The sequence below is a fragment of the Protopterus annectens genome, chromosome 4.part1 (genome assembly GCF_019279795.1).
Source record: "Protopterus annectens isolate FY-2018-M chromosome 4.part1, PAN1.0, whole genome shotgun sequence".
Classification (NCBI taxonomy): domain Eukaryota; kingdom Metazoa; phylum Chordata; order Ceratodontiformes; family Protopteridae; genus Protopterus; species Protopterus annectens.
In genome coordinates this window covers 52,187,877-52,204,154 of record NC_056734.1, presented here as the reverse complement: position 1 = coordinate 52,204,154, position 16,278 = coordinate 52,187,877, and positions in this window count along the sequence as shown.

Here is a 16,278-nt window from a genome sequence, read left to right as displayed (position 1 = left end):
GTGTGTGCGTGTGTGTGTGTGTGTTTATTCCTTACTCCTCAGTTTCTTGTATTTTTAGTGTCATTTTTTTTCACTTCTGGTGGTTATATGTTTACAGAAAAGTACTTGCTAATTGAATCTTTTTTTTTACTTCATTCTCCATGTGCACTGCCTTAAAGTCTCAAAAGACAACAAAACAATGCTACAATACCACTACTTGTATTATTTTACTTTCAGTCAAGTATAAATGATTATGCTAACTGCTTCTTGTACTACCAAGGCATTCACTGCAAACTCTTGATCAATATCCCTCTGCCAGTTTGCTTAAAGTTTTTTTAATGTTCGAGTGACTCAACTTTGATATTTATAATTGCTTGCCTTTTATTACTCCTACAGCCTTGCATGTACCAACCTAGAGTTGGCAGCTGATCCATGAACTCCAATACCACAGAGATGATATTGCCTCATTACTCCGATATGCAGGCACAACTTTCTGATACCTATATATACCTAGGATATCAAATAAGATACAACTTCTTTGCCTAATGTCCAAAATAGTTTGGTACCTACCATTTGTTTGTTATGTGACATAAAAAATAAACCTCATTATTACAAAATAACAAGTATTAATAGAAAAAGAGAGCCTACGAGGAGCCCAGCAATTTAAACTAAAAAGTCTGGTTTAGTTAATTATCTGAAATAAACCTTGACCTTTTCTATCCTGCAAAATCCTCAAGTAATTTTAAAACAATAAATAACTCTCTTCCTCGAATGTACAGATGTTTACCTCTTATTCTTGGCCTGTTTCTCATAAAATTGTTGTTATCTGGCAAATCTTTGACAAATTAATGAGGAATGAATTCATAAAATAATGACAGACATTTGAGAGTTAGACTTTCTAGCTTTCAGAAAATTTATTCAAATGCAAAACCTGTTATTCTATCAACTTTCTAAGTTTTTAAGAGCAATAATTAAAAATTGTCCCTATTTTTGAGCCTTTGTCCACCAATTATTTATAATGTTGTCCAGATTTCTTGCTCTAAGAAATTGAGAGGTATGCTCTCAAGTTTATCAAGATTCATATCAGCTGGAGAAAACAATTTGTTTGGCTTTTTTTTATCTAAGGTATGAAACCAGTTCTATCCAAGAACAGAAACCCACATCCACCAAAAGGAACAACTCTTCATAGATGCTGCAATAAACATTTCCACTGTAAAACAATTCCACTATAAATCAGTTCATTGCATCACCCTCCCATAGGTCCTGTCAACCACTATGAAACAACAGATTTAAACCTTTTTTTCTCAAAAAGCTAAACTAAAATTATAACTAAACAGGTAAATTACAACATTCTAAAGAACTAGTAAACAATTGCTAAATTAAGTAAAGCAGAATAATTCTGAACATAAACACCAGTTCCTCTCCTCTATTTCCAAGCCTTACCTCATGCTTCACAGCTGGGTTTCAAGCTCAATCTGCCCAATTATATCTAGTCAGAATGAAGTGAGTTAGTTTTACTTCTCTGGATCTTCTTGGAAAAAAAGACCATCTGTAACTTTTTTGCCCCAGTTATATTCCCAGGAAAGTTCCCCCATTTCTCAGTTAATTCTGACCCCTCAAGGGCTTCATTTATACATATCCATCACCTAACAGCTGACTCAGCTCATATTAGGCCTACCTGTCAGTCATAAACTGAATGGATGAACATGAAAGCAGGACAGTATAGTCTGTTGCCTGAATCTGTTTACCAATAACAATAAAGCCAGTCCAGTAGCATCAATGATGAATAATGATAGATTAGAGATAACTGTCAACATACAATTCAAATAAAGCTGCATAAATAACAGGGCTATCCAAATGCAGTCCTTGAGAAAATAAAAAAAAGACTTTTACAACAATTCTATGTTTTTTTTTGTTCTCTTTAATTTCAAAAGTTATGTATACCTACTCATAAAATATGCTTAAAGAAATACACACACGATTTATGAACTGCTCTTGAAGTAAGTCCATAATAATTCTCTATTTGTTTGCTTCAAGCATAGCCTACAGTTGCTCTATACTTGAAAGTTATATAAACATGTTTTGCTTGTTTTACATGCTTTGTGAAATTTTCATGCTGGTTCTGCATATGGGAAAACTATTTTTCTTTCTTCTTACATACAAAACCCGTGTGGCTTTTAGCCCACAGAGTACATGCATTATCTTTTAAGTGTGTCTGAGAATCACTTAGTACATTTCATATTCCTATGTAGCCATAAACGGTCTCTTGATCTTTAATGTCAGGCACTATAGATGGTTACCCGGGAAAATCTCAGGTATAATAATTGTCAGAACCGTAGATAGCTTAATTGTGCTCAGGGCAGTTTGCAGATTGTCTTTCCTCCAAACGTAGAGGGTCAGCAGCAACAACAACAACCACAAAAAATATATTTCTACTGTTCTTATTATTCACACAAATACAACTGAAAGTTCTATAGCAAGACTAATAATATGTTAACTGAGTTTTATTGTATCTCTTTTAAAACACTTGGATTCTTCACCTTATGTCCTGGTAAATCTTTAAGTAGTGCAATACTTTTGTAATTGCACCATTTATGAGAAAATAAAAAAAAGACTTTTACAACAATTCTATGTTTTTTTTTTGTTCTCTTTAATTTCAAAAGTTATGTATACCTACTCATACAATATGCTTAAAGAAATACACACACGATTTATGAACTGCTCTTGAAGTAAGTCCATAATAATAATAATATAATGCATACATCCAGATTAAATGCCCTCAGTCAAACAGATACTTCACTTACTCCATAGGACAACTTCAGAGGGGATACTTAATCCAGTTGCCTACTATCTGCTCACCACTGGAACTACTGTTTAATTTCTTTTTTTTTTTTTCTATTGTACCACTGTAATAATTGCACTAAGAATCCTAATTAAACTGTTAGGTTATAGCAACTAAATTATATGTAATTTTGTAATTTTGTATTTTCCTATTTCTCCTTTCTGCTATTTTTTATTGCACTACTATTTCACTGTTTTGTAACTATATTGTATCATTCCTTGTGGAGCTTTTCACCCCGGGCCTCCGCTGAAAATGGACATGTATCCAGTCGGACTATCCCGGTCAACAAATGTAAAATAAAATAAAATAAAAAAATAAATAAATAATTCTCTATTTGTTTGCTTCAAGTAGGAATATGAAATGTACTAAGCCCCCTGCTATAAAGTGCGTTTTAGCGCGCTTTAGCACGAATTAGCGCGATTTAGCGCGGAGTTGCCACTGTTGCACACTAGGGCAGCACCGGTTAAGCAGGTTTAAACTATTCGGGCCACCTAAAGTCCACTCTTCAAATTTTCCCTTAAAACTACCTTCCTCGAACTATACTACTGATCTAATCAGCGTATCCTATAACTAAAAAGATCATCTCTACTTGACTCCAAGTAGACTATTCTCTATCTGTTAAACCTAGCACTTGCTCCTACAGTACTTATTACCTTGATACGGCACTCTTGTCATTGATAGTACCCCAAAAAGGCAAACCCCCATTTCTCGGTCACCCACATCCCCCGGAATCTTTTTTAAAGTTTTTTTGTCTATTCCTTCTAGCATGTCGAGGGATCAGTTGCTAGTGTCCTCTCCTGCTCAGCTGGTGAACCTGGGATTATTGAGGCAATGTTACAATTGCCTCATGTACACAGACAACCCTCTCCTCCTCCCACAAAACACAAATACATGTGAGAGATGCAACTATACGGCCAAACTGGAGGCTGAGCTCTCTCAACATAGGACTGGCAAGACCAGTCAGGAGGAGAAGGTTACCACACACACTATAGACCCAGTCTCACATAGTACCATCACAACCTCAAATCATACACATAAACACACAAAGACATACTCGGAGGCTCTGATCAAAAATCTACCAAAACAGCAGAGGCCACCAAAGCAGACACCCAAACAACCACCACCTCAGAACACAACACCTGCTACACATAGACCTCACAGTCAGAGTGTCAAACAGTCACAGCCCTTAAGGCCAAACACAATACCAGACACACTAGTCATTGGTGACTCCATAGTCAGACACACTGACGTCCCGCTCACCAGACTGAGTAAGGAAAAGGTCACAGTAAGCTGCCTGTCGGGCGCTAGAATCCGCCACATAACGCAAGCACTCAGGTCTCTCAACAGCAGGTACAAATATGACTCAGTCATTGTCCACGCTGGTGTAAACGACCTGAGACGTACCTCCTTGGACTACATGAAAAGAGACATTGAGGAGCTCTCTGATTATGTAGCCCAGGCAGGTATGACCCTGACCTTGAGCAGTATCCTACCTTCACCAAGAATGATGCCACAATACAGAGATAAGATGATCAGCTTTAACAATTGGCTTAAACACTGGTGTCATTCAAAGGGGATCCAGTGTCTGTCTGCCTGGGATGACATGCTGGACAAGCCATGCTGCCATGAGGGACAGCTTGCACCTGTCACCCTGGGATTGCGGATATTGCCAAACGCTCTTGCCCACCCCATACTCCCTTTTTTAGGCAAGGGTCAAATTCTAAACCTACCACGCTAGATCACAAAAAACGAAAAAAACTAAGGGTAATGCTGCTCAATGCCAGAAGTCTAAATCTCAAAATGCACACACTCGAGGCCCTTCTCAGTATGGAGAACATCGATGTCTGTGCTGTGACAGAAACCTGGTTCAAGGCTCCTGAGAGCACCCCAGCACTATCAGGTTTTACCTCATATCATGCGTTCCGGCCCCAAAATCCGGACAATACCAAGAAAGGAGGGGGGGTATCCATATTCATCAAGGACACCCACACCTCAAGACTGGTGGCAACGCACAATGCATCGGAGACCATCCAGGTGCAATTAACCATAGGCAAGACTGCTCTGCAAATTGTAGCATGTTACAGGCCACCCTCACAAACTCAGGAACCTCACATGGCCTTCCTGAAAACACTAGAGGGATAAATGTATCACCAAACACCATCATACTAGGTGACTTCAATTACCCTAATATAGACTGGGAACACTACTCAAGCCCAAACACCCTAGCCCAAAAGTTCCTGGAATTCATAAACTCAAATGCCATGGAACAACTAGTCACCATCCCACAAGAGGAGATAACATACTTGTTCTCATCATCACGAACATGGGAGCACAATGTTCAACACCGAAGTATACCCCTCACTGGTGAGATCAGATCACAAACTAATCTCGCTGGAGGTCCTCATCCCACCCCCACCTGAAATAAAAAAGACCACAGTAAAGAACTTCTCGAAAGCTGACTTCACACTTCTAAAGACTAGTGTGGTCTCCTTTAAGGCCCCCGAGCCGGCGGAAAACAGTACTCAAGCCGCTGAATCACTCACAAATGCCTTCTACCAGCACCTGCAGGACTGCATGGATAAGGCAATCCCAAGCAAAACAAAGACTCTTTGTACCAAAGGCAAGAGTCCAGTCTGGTGGACCCCAGTCATAAACAAACTCTACAACAAAAGGAGGAAGCTACTACAAGATAGAGCAAAATCCTTAAAAGGTAAGACACCCTTGATCACTATAAGTAAAAAACTAAGAGCTCTCATAAAATCATCCAAAGCAAATTTCGAGAGAAAAATAGCTAAAGACTCAAAAGACAATCATAAGGCCTTCTTTAGCTATGTTAGAAACCTGGGAGGAAACTCCCAGATATGCTCAGAACTAGTTCAAAATGATGTGAAGATTACTGATCCTACAGACATTGCCAACATACTGGCTGACAGGTTCAGTGCAAACTCCCCCCCCCAAAAGGAGAGATATCTATACCAAACGATTGCAGCTCCCCAAACATCTCCAACGCCCAAGTGAGAACTGCTCTCTCCAAAGCAAAAAACACAGCGTCCATGGGACCTGATGGTGTCCCCGGCTGTGTGCTCCACGAACTCAATGAGGAATTAAACCCACAGCTAGGACAGCTGTTTAATCAAAGTCTTACCTCTGGATACGTACCCAGGGAGTGGCGCACTGCAACTGTGGTCCCACTTCACAAAGGCGGTGCCTCCACCGACCCTGGAAATTACCAGCCCATTAGCTTGACAAGCCTTATCTGCAAAGCCATGGAGAGGATCATAATGGACCTCATAAATAAAGACATAGGGAACTTGCAGACTTTGGATCCAACCCAGTTTGGCTTTGTCAAAGGCAGATCATGCCTATTAAACTTGGTTGACTTTTTCGAAACAGTCACCAAAGCCATTGATGAGGGAAAGGCAGTCCATACAGCCTACCTCAATCTGGCGAAGGCCTTCGATACAATACCCCACTCGGGTATCATTGAAAAACTCATCAGCTTAAATGTTAACCCATACATCACAAGATGGGTTGCAAACTGGCTGAGTGACAGAACCCACAGGGTCAGAGTTGCTGGCGCCATGTCAGACTCAAAGCCTGTCACAAGTGGTGTCCCACAGGGCTCAGTCCTGGGCCCACTCTTGTTTGGCATCTATTTTTCTGAAGTACAAGCAAACACTGGAGGGTTATGGCTGACAAAGTTTGCAGATGACTGCAAACTGGGCGCCATAGTAGAAAACACATCTGACACAGATATCCTTCAGAAGGTCTCACAGAAACGGATAACTGGTGCCAGAGCCACGGCCTAAAGTTAAATGCCAAAAAATGCATAGTCATACCCTTCAGGAAAAACAAGATTACCCCTAGCTACCAAATAGGTGGCAATCCACTGAGCACAGAAGAAGTTATCAGGGACCTGGGGACCCAGGTTGATAGTAGTCTGTCATTCAACACCCATGTAGCTAAAGTAGTTAGGAAGACCTTCTACATTGCCCACCTTATCATGAAGGGATTCTCATCTAGATCAAGGGAGGTCATAGTCTCCCTTTACTCATCACTCATCAGACCAATGATTGAGTACAATGCCCCATTCGGAATGTATCTGACCCGACACTTGCAGCAGCTGGAGAGGCCACAAAGTTCCTCACCAAAAGGATAAAGGGTCTCAAAATCTGTCCTATGCTGCCCGACTGAAAGAACTCCAGCTCTATTCAGTCGCTTACCGCTTGCTCAGAGGTGACCTTTGCCTAACATACAAGGCCATGTCAAACCCAGATTTGATGAATATGCTTCACCTCAAAAAATCTAGATCCATCAGAGCCACAAGGGCGGGAGACTTAAACCTTGACACGGCTATTAATAGGACGTGCAGGAGGGATAGATTCATCACCCAAAGACTCCCTATGCTGTGGAACAAAATCCCGGTATATGTGAGGCAGAGCACCTCGCTGGCCTTGTTCAAGAGAAATCTTGACCAATGGATGGGAGATCGCAGATATACCCCAGGGATTACCTCAGTGTCACTGCTCGACAGAGGCACAGCAAAATAATGGGCATAGTTCCCCATACTAAAGGGGTGGCGTAAGCCACAAAACGATGGGCTAGGCTTGTAAATGCCGTCGGGCAGATAGCCTAGTATGAACCTATGAACCTATGAACCTATAAATAGGTGGCCATTGTGGTTCAGCGGTTAGCATTCTTGCCTCACAGCAAGAGGTTCTCCAGTTCAATTCTCAGCTAAGGTGTCTTCTGTGTGGAGTTTGCACATCCTCCCTGCAGTCAAATGAGTTTCCTCCAGGTGCTCTGGTTTCCTCCCACATCCCAAAGACATGCAGTGGGTGGATTGGACACTCTAAAATGGCAATAAGTGAGTATGTGTGAGTGAGTGGTATGAATGAACTACCGTGGCAAGGCTAGCCACCCAGTGGTGTAAACCCTGGCTCAAGATGATTGTCATTGCTGAAATGACACCCTGACCCCATGTGCAAAATGGGAAAATGGGTTGAGGATGTATGGATGTACATCAGTCATGTTTGATTGTGAATCTCAGGAGTCAAAGTGACAATTTCAGGCATTACTACTATGAAAGTTGATTTTATACTTTGTATGTTATCAGGTTTCTTTAATGGGGTTTATTTTTATTTAAAAAAATGAAGTTGTTCTTATGCTCTTGTAAGTTTGTCAGTAAGTTTGTAATATGAATAATGTGTTCATTTCTCCAGTGAGAGCCCAGGCCATTAAAAAAAGGGGGACTGTAGCCATTCTTCCTACCCAGTTAACAAATAAAGTCTTTACTAAAGCTGTTCCTACTGAAATATTTGTCTTCTAACTTCCGAATTTTCCTTCCTACCCCTCAGTCTACCTAGAGTCATATATATGCTGTGCTCATTTATTTGTTTATTAGCTTGCAAATATATGGGACTGGACAATAAGGGTAAATTTTCAGTCATAACTGAGTTACAAGAAGATACAAACAATATTAGCTTGTTGGAATTCACATATATGTGTTCTGCTTCTTTGGTTGCCAGATTGTATCCATTCATTCATTCACTCTCTAATTACCTTCTTTGTCCAATTCATACTCAAAGCAGAGACAGAGCGACAGAGCCTATAATGGCAGTCAGTGGATGCAAGGCCATGAAACTAATCCCAGTTGGTTACAGAATGCACTCTTGCACACACTCACACACACGTGTAAATACACAGACACATACACTTGCACAGACACACACACACACACACACACACACACACACACACACACACACACACACACACACACACACACACATTCACTCACAGACTCCTACATGACATGCACACCCAGGGACAATTTGGAAGGCTGGTAATTTTTCCTTAGAATATTAGAGAAGAACTATGGGCCCGATAAAACCTCATATGTGCAGGAAGAATATGCGGACTCTGCACAGGAGAACCAAACACTACGAGCAGCAGTGCTAACTACTGCACAATGGTGCTACTCTGCCAGCCTACAGACAAGATGAAAGTAGGTCTGCAAGTGTACCTGACATGTATGTTTGTCCGAAGTATACATAGATACATATATATGATACCTGGGCTTAGAACTAGCAATTGTTTTTATGAGTCAGGTTTATACTTCTGGTATTGACTGTATACCAGATGGTACCAGTATATATCTATATCCTCTCATGTGACATCTACATAAAAAGTCTTCCTCTTGAGTGATACACTTTACAACTTCTGCTCAGAGTTGATACTTTAGCAGTCGCTCTTCTTTACTGATGGCATTGCATCCTTCCAGACCAGGTGCCTTCACGTTAGCCCTGTACTCCTACTCTTTGTTAATATACTTCTGATACTGTCACAGGCAAACCCAATTCCTTTCAAAAGGTTAAATCTTGGTCATGCAAACCGGCTTATAACATTGGCGGCTCATATAGTATGTGCAGCTTATATCTGCATCCAAATGCTAAGATGGTGCATGGCTTTCAACTTCCCTGATTTTGCAGAATGTCACTGATTTTTGTCTTATGGTTTTGACCTGTCCCTCATAAAATTATTTAATTTTCTGTTAAATCACCGAGGATTGCAGCAGGTCAAACATGTCAGACATTAGAACTTCATGCTTCTTATTGTTTAGAAATGCATGCTGATGTAAAAACTTATTATCCTATTAACTGTTAAAATTAAACAATGTCCCTAATTCAGGGCTTTGTGCCTCCATTTTTTTATCCATGATTCATGAACAATGAAGTTGAGATATATGAGCTATTGCAATGTGTACTCTCATTTAACATTGATGGCTTGTACAAGTAAATAGTCTAAGCCATGTATGAAATTACTATGTGAGTTTAGAAACTGTCTGGTGTTGATGCTAAAACAAAGCTGAAATTATCCACATAATACCTGCTGATAAAACCAGTGCAACAACTTCATGTACAGCATTCACAACATCCAATCCCATCGTTTTTTCCAGAAATGTGTTTTCCATTTTAAACAAAGTGCTTGGCTACACTGTCTTCTGTGTTCTTCTGAATCTGTTTATAAGTGAGCATGCTAGAGTCCTCTTCTACTCAACATTTTGAGAATTCAGTGCCTGTAATATTCTACTGGAGTCTGCACATAAAGTTAAGAAGAAATTCTGCATAACGTTACACTTGTGTAACAACAGATTAAAATTAATCTGCCCTTTTAGTCCATTTAACATTCTACCTTTCCACCTTCTGCATCTTGTACTTCTCTGCAGATTTCATCTCCATCACCCAGTCCAGCAGCCCATTATGTGGATCTACAACTTTATCTGTGAAGACGATCCTTTAGAGATTGAGGAATTAGTTAATTCCTATGGTGTGGTGCCTATGTCTTTTCTGGATTATCCCTTCATATTTTCCAATTTCCTTGTTATTACCTTGTAAACTCCAGTACCCCCCCCCCACCATATCTGAACTCAACTCACAAAAAGAGTTGTAATTCCTGTAAGCTCTGATCATAATCATTCCCCTACAGCCTAAGGATCTTTCTTTTGGCTTTTTTCTGGACTCGTTCCAATTGTATGATAGTGCTTTCCTTGAAAGTTCTCTTGAACTGCACGCAGTACTCAAGGAAGAGCAGACTAGGGTTATATGTATATTGAAGGTATTCCCTCTTTGAAGATACACTACAGCATTTTCTTTACAGCTGCAACTGCCTTTGCACTCTACGCCTAGAGGTTCGTTCCAGGTGTGATCAGTCCATCAATATCCATACTTATCTTAATGAAATGTGTCATTCTTCCTCATAACTCATTGCCTCTCCATAGATTTCACATAACACTGCATCCAGCTTTTTTATATCTAAAGTTTCTAAACAGTACATATGTGGCTGGTGTTGAACAAAATGTGCAACTAGCACATTTTGAAATTATTTTGAATGAAAGGCCTGATTAAACAAAGCAAACATTTGGACTAGTAGTATCAAATGTATATGATTCTTACAGACCTGAAAATTTCTGTAAGTTTTGACTGTAGTCAAGACATGTATTGTGTATTAATTTTAGCAAGCTATGTTGAATTTCACTTCTTCTCAAATATGGCGGAAATCAGAAAGAAGACAGCTTGAGTAGCTAATGTGGTATAAATGGAAGACTACAATAAATAAATAAATAAATAGATTTATTTGTTTAATTAAGTTTGTTTACCAGGCTAGTACATTGATCCCAATAGACCATTTGCAGGCAAAACCCGGACAGACTATTTGTAGGTACAAAATAAATAGATGGAAAAAGCAAATGTTGCATGACACATTCTGTTAGTATATATGTAAGGCTGGAATATACCAGACAAAGCAAGCAGTGTCTGTGTTCAGCTATATTATCAGCTTCTCTGATATTATCTTCATATTGAAAGATAAGTGTATCCCTCAGAGGGATACACTTTCATAAAGTACTCATAGTATTCCACTACAGGCATTTTATGTAATTCAGTTTTATATTGTTGATAGGCACATGGAAAAATAAAGCAGTATTGTTTTCATGTAATAGAATTATTTGCACATTCCATGAGATCCTTCTGCAGTAAATCTGATTAGCTTCACATACTATGATTTTGAGCTATTAGATATTCAATATTAACCAAATTTAAATTGAGTTGTATTTTAAAATATGTTTAAAGGCAAACGTAGACCACCTATTTACTAAGGGAAGGTACCAATTTAGCATGCAGTTAGCATTTCTGGGGCCTGTTTAGTGTATCTTGTATCTATTTTATAGATTATATTAAGAAAACACTGACTTTTATGCTATTACCCATCATTAAACAGTGTCAGTATAAAGCATCTAACACTTGTTTCTCAAAATAGGGGATTCTTTTCTGAAAGATTTTGCATTAATAGCAAGATGAAAATGACGGGAAAGAAGAGGTGGTAGGTTTAAAAATTAATGGATAGCTATGACTATATTGCCATTAGTAACGAAAGGATATGTTTAGCTTTTATAGGGACACCAGGCCATTAAATCACCATTGACAACATGAATATTTTGAGTTGCTTTCCTAAGTACTTTTGCCAATGCACAGAACAGGTATTTTCAAAAATGAGAGATAAAGCAGTTGGTGGATTGGAATGGTCTGTTTGACTCCAAAGCTCCACAGTACAGAACACAATATAAATCACAGTTTAATTACAACCTTTGCAGTTCATCGATAGGCTCAATGGATAAAATAATTGATCACTGACATGGCCTGTTCTCAGGTAAGTAGGACTGGAGTGGAGAGACCTCTGTAATGTATTAGATGTCTTGTCAGCAGAGACAGAAAGATTTATGTTTTCTATCCAATGCTTCTATCACATGCTCAGAGCAATAACTACAGTCAGCAGCTAATCAGACCACAGAAAGACAAATTGAAGGAATTATTTACATTCACATTCAGGCTATTTGAAATTAATCTTTGGCAAATGTAACATACAAGGATGAACCTTTAGTTCATTAGATACTGAATTCACAATAATGGTGTGAACTCTGCAGATGAAAGTGATACTAACAGCCCTGAAAAGAGAACAATGAGCACAACAGAAAATGAATCACATATTTCAAACTATATTTTAAGCAGCTGGAAAATTTGCATTTATTCAACTGCAAAAAAGCCAGACTAATGAAAGCAGTAGCAGCACTGAGACACAGTTTACTTAGATTATGCTTGTACATGATGGATTGTGTTGTCAACAAAATGATTTAATACTAAATTATTTTTCTATAAAATGTTTAGAGAATACCTTTTTATAGTATCAAGGGTTATTCTTATGAATGCCTTACAGCACATCATCTTTTAGTACACATTTATGTTGCAAATCCATACAAATTGCTGTATGCAGCAGGGTAAACTTTTAGACTGTTAGATTATAAAGGGATTAAATTACTTGGGATTTACAATGAAATTGCAGGTTCCTCTAGTAGAATTCTATAATGTACTATGACACATATACTACAGCCATGTCATCTCCATTAAGAATTTTACCTGACAACAAGTCAAGGAATTATTACGCAGAAGTTCACATCAGGAAACAGTTACTTTAAACAGGCACTTACTTTTCTTTACCTCTAAAGTATTTTTAGTGCATTAAACAAACAATTTTCTATTACATCAAGAACTTATACAGAGTCTATATCACGTTGTCGAAGTTTTACAACTTCGAATGCTATATGGTCAAACCCATATGTTCAAAGTTGTAAAACTTTGAAAACTTAAAAAAAAATAATAATAAGTAAATTACCTGGTTGTTGTAAGCGGGGGGGGGGAGCCCCCTTGTACCCTCAACACCACCTGCTCTTTAAATATACCAACTCCAAGACTGCACTACAATGCAGTACAGTACGGAAAGGGAAGATTTGACTTTACTACACTGTAGCATGATCTCGGAGTTGGTATATTTAAAGAGTGGGGTATGTAGGAGGAACAGCGGGGCTTGCCCCCCTGCTTACAACTGTCAGGTACGTTTTTTATTATTTTTATTTTTTTTTTTAAGTTTTCAAAGTTTTACAACTTCGAACATATGGGTTCAACCATATAGCGTTCAAAGTTGTAAAACTTCGACAACGTGATATAGACCTATTATACACACATCCCCACACTGATACACACATATATGCAATAGCATATGTGCACACACACACAGACACACACACACACACACACACACACACACACACACACACACACACACACACACACACACAAAGGCAGCATTCATGCACATGCATGTATCCACACATGCGTGCGTGGGCACACATATACAGTCAACATACATGCACACATCCATACATATTGCCATTTCTAATAATGTCACCCTTCATAACATACATTATAAAGGAAGCATGAAATAATGGCTAAACTGACTGCCTCTAAAGCTGTAGATCACAATCTGAATAACATTAGCTCCAATTTACATACAATGTAATACTTAACAATTCACCTTCTGCTTGTTACTTTTCCTTGAAAAAAAATCAGTCTTCATGAGTTAAGGAGGACTACTCTGTCAAATAAATGACCTCAGCCTTAAAGCTGCTTTTACTTAACCACCCATCTGTTCCCAAGTAATAGACTTGAATGGCTGCCAAGCTTAATTAGGATATACTAGTATGCAATTCTGGGGTTTTGTTTCAAAGAATAAGACTGAAGTATCTCAGAAAGTTCCCTTTTCTCCAGTACATAACAATCACACACTCCTGGACATTAAATAAACTAATGCCAGGGTTGCACATTCAGAGAAAAGGGAAAACTCCTGAATTACATTACGTTTGATCTACTGAAGTTTGACCATAATCAATAGACTTCAACAGTGACTGACATAGCTACAATTTCAGCACATGATTGAGTCTACCAATAAAATTTATAACACTTTTATATATATATATATATATATATATATATATATATATATATATATATATATATTTATATGGGTCTGAGAAAAAATCAGTGAAAACTCATTTCAGAGAAGGACCCGATCAGCAAATGTATTCCCAGGGAAAGTAACCTGCTGCCCAGCAAGGTGAACTTTGCTCTTTTCCCAACTGTAGTGCGATCTCAGAGTTGGTATAAACTCAAAAAAACAGAAGCAGCAAAACAAACTAAATAAATAAAAATGCTGGCAGGCAGAGTTTCACGGGCACAAATCACTCAGGTGATGATAAACCAAAGGTGTATTTAATGATAAAAATCCACAAGAAAAACAAATAAAATGTGAGCGCTTTCGTTAAACAAGTGTTAACTTCATCAGACACCATTAAAATGTAAGACAGCCATTTATATACATATAAAAAACACTCTGATTGGGTAAGCAAAGAGAGGCAGCTAGCTAAGCAACACTGAGACAGAGCATTAATTAATCCTTTGATGACTGTTTTACAGTTGAAACTGTTGCATCTTAAATACAATTAAAACTTGTAATTAAAAGATAAATTATTAGTCTCGTATTTGTGTCATGAATGACTCTAAATAGGATAAAACTAAAACCAAAGTCATTTTTAAAATCTCATGTTATAAATATTCACATAAAGCTAAAATGTTTACCAAAGCCAATTACATACAAAAGTGCTTGTGATTAACAAATGTTGTGAGATATTTTGTTCCTTTCTAGGGCTTTTAATTTCAATACAGGAGAGATGGATGTCCTGTCATTTATCCCTGGCCATCTATCTGCCTGTAGTAAGATTTGCCACCTTAACTCCTTTAACTCTAACTGAAGTCCCCAAGGCTTTTTGTCACTGATGTCTATTGCCTTAAATGTGAAATTGTGGCCAGTATTGTCCTGAATATGCCTCGCTAAAGCATTATTAATATTATTCTTTCTTATGGCATAGTTGTGTTCATAAATTCTGGCGTTAAATTTACTTTCTGTTTTGCCCACATAAAATGCTAGGCATTGGTCACATGTAGCCATGTAAACCACTGCCTTGGAGTGACAGTTATATTTACCTTTTACATAATGGTCTATGCCATTCAATGTAAATTTGCTGCCTGATTTCACCTTGTGGCACCAGTTACAAGACTCACATTTGTACATCCCTACATGTCCTGTTCTAGTGTAGTTAGAACCTTTCCTAAGAAGGCCTTTTAAGTTTGAGCCCCTTCTGTATGTAACTATAGGTCTTTCTCCTATTTGTGCCTCGATGTACAAGTCATTCATTAAAATGTCCCAGTTCTTATAAAAAATGGACATCAAGTGGTATGAGTCACAGCTGAATGTAAGCACCATAGATCTACAAAAATAACTTTTTTCCAACTCAGGTCTCCCCTCTTCAACTTCAGAGGGGCTGTTGTCTAGTGTGTTTTCCCCAACTATGGGCTTAAAATGCCCTACTCTTCTTTTAACTATCACTTCCTGCATAAGCTCATTAAGCAAGTCAGCTGGGTACTCCCTCCTCGAGAACATAGTTTTTAAGTTGTCGCATTCAATAAGAAAAGCTTCTTCTCTGGAGGTCATACGGGCTGCTCGAACTAATTGCCCTTTAACTACCGACCTCTTTTGATGGTTGGGGTGGAAGCTAGTTTAATGCAGGAACGAGTTTGAGTAGGTCTCTTTCCTGTGGATCCTAGTAGCATACTTTTCATGTGTATCTTTGTATAAGTGGACATCAAGGTAATTCATATAATCCAGGTTAATCACCCAAGTGAGCTGCAGGAATGTAGTGGTGGTGTTAAGGTATCTCAAAACTCTTCCAAAACAACCAGTGACCCATTCCATATCAAGCTGATATCATCTTGGTATCTATAATGCAGTTTGACCTTAGAATAGTATTGAGACTGAAATACATAATTTCTTTCCCAATATGTCATTACCATATTCGCGAATGCCCCATCACAAGCTGAACCCATTGCCACTCCTATGGTCTGCAAAAAGTACCTGCCATTAAAGGAGAAATAGTTGTTTCTTAAAACAATTTCTAATAATTCCAAAATTAGATTAATTTTCTCCTGGTTAACTTTGTATAACAACAATAG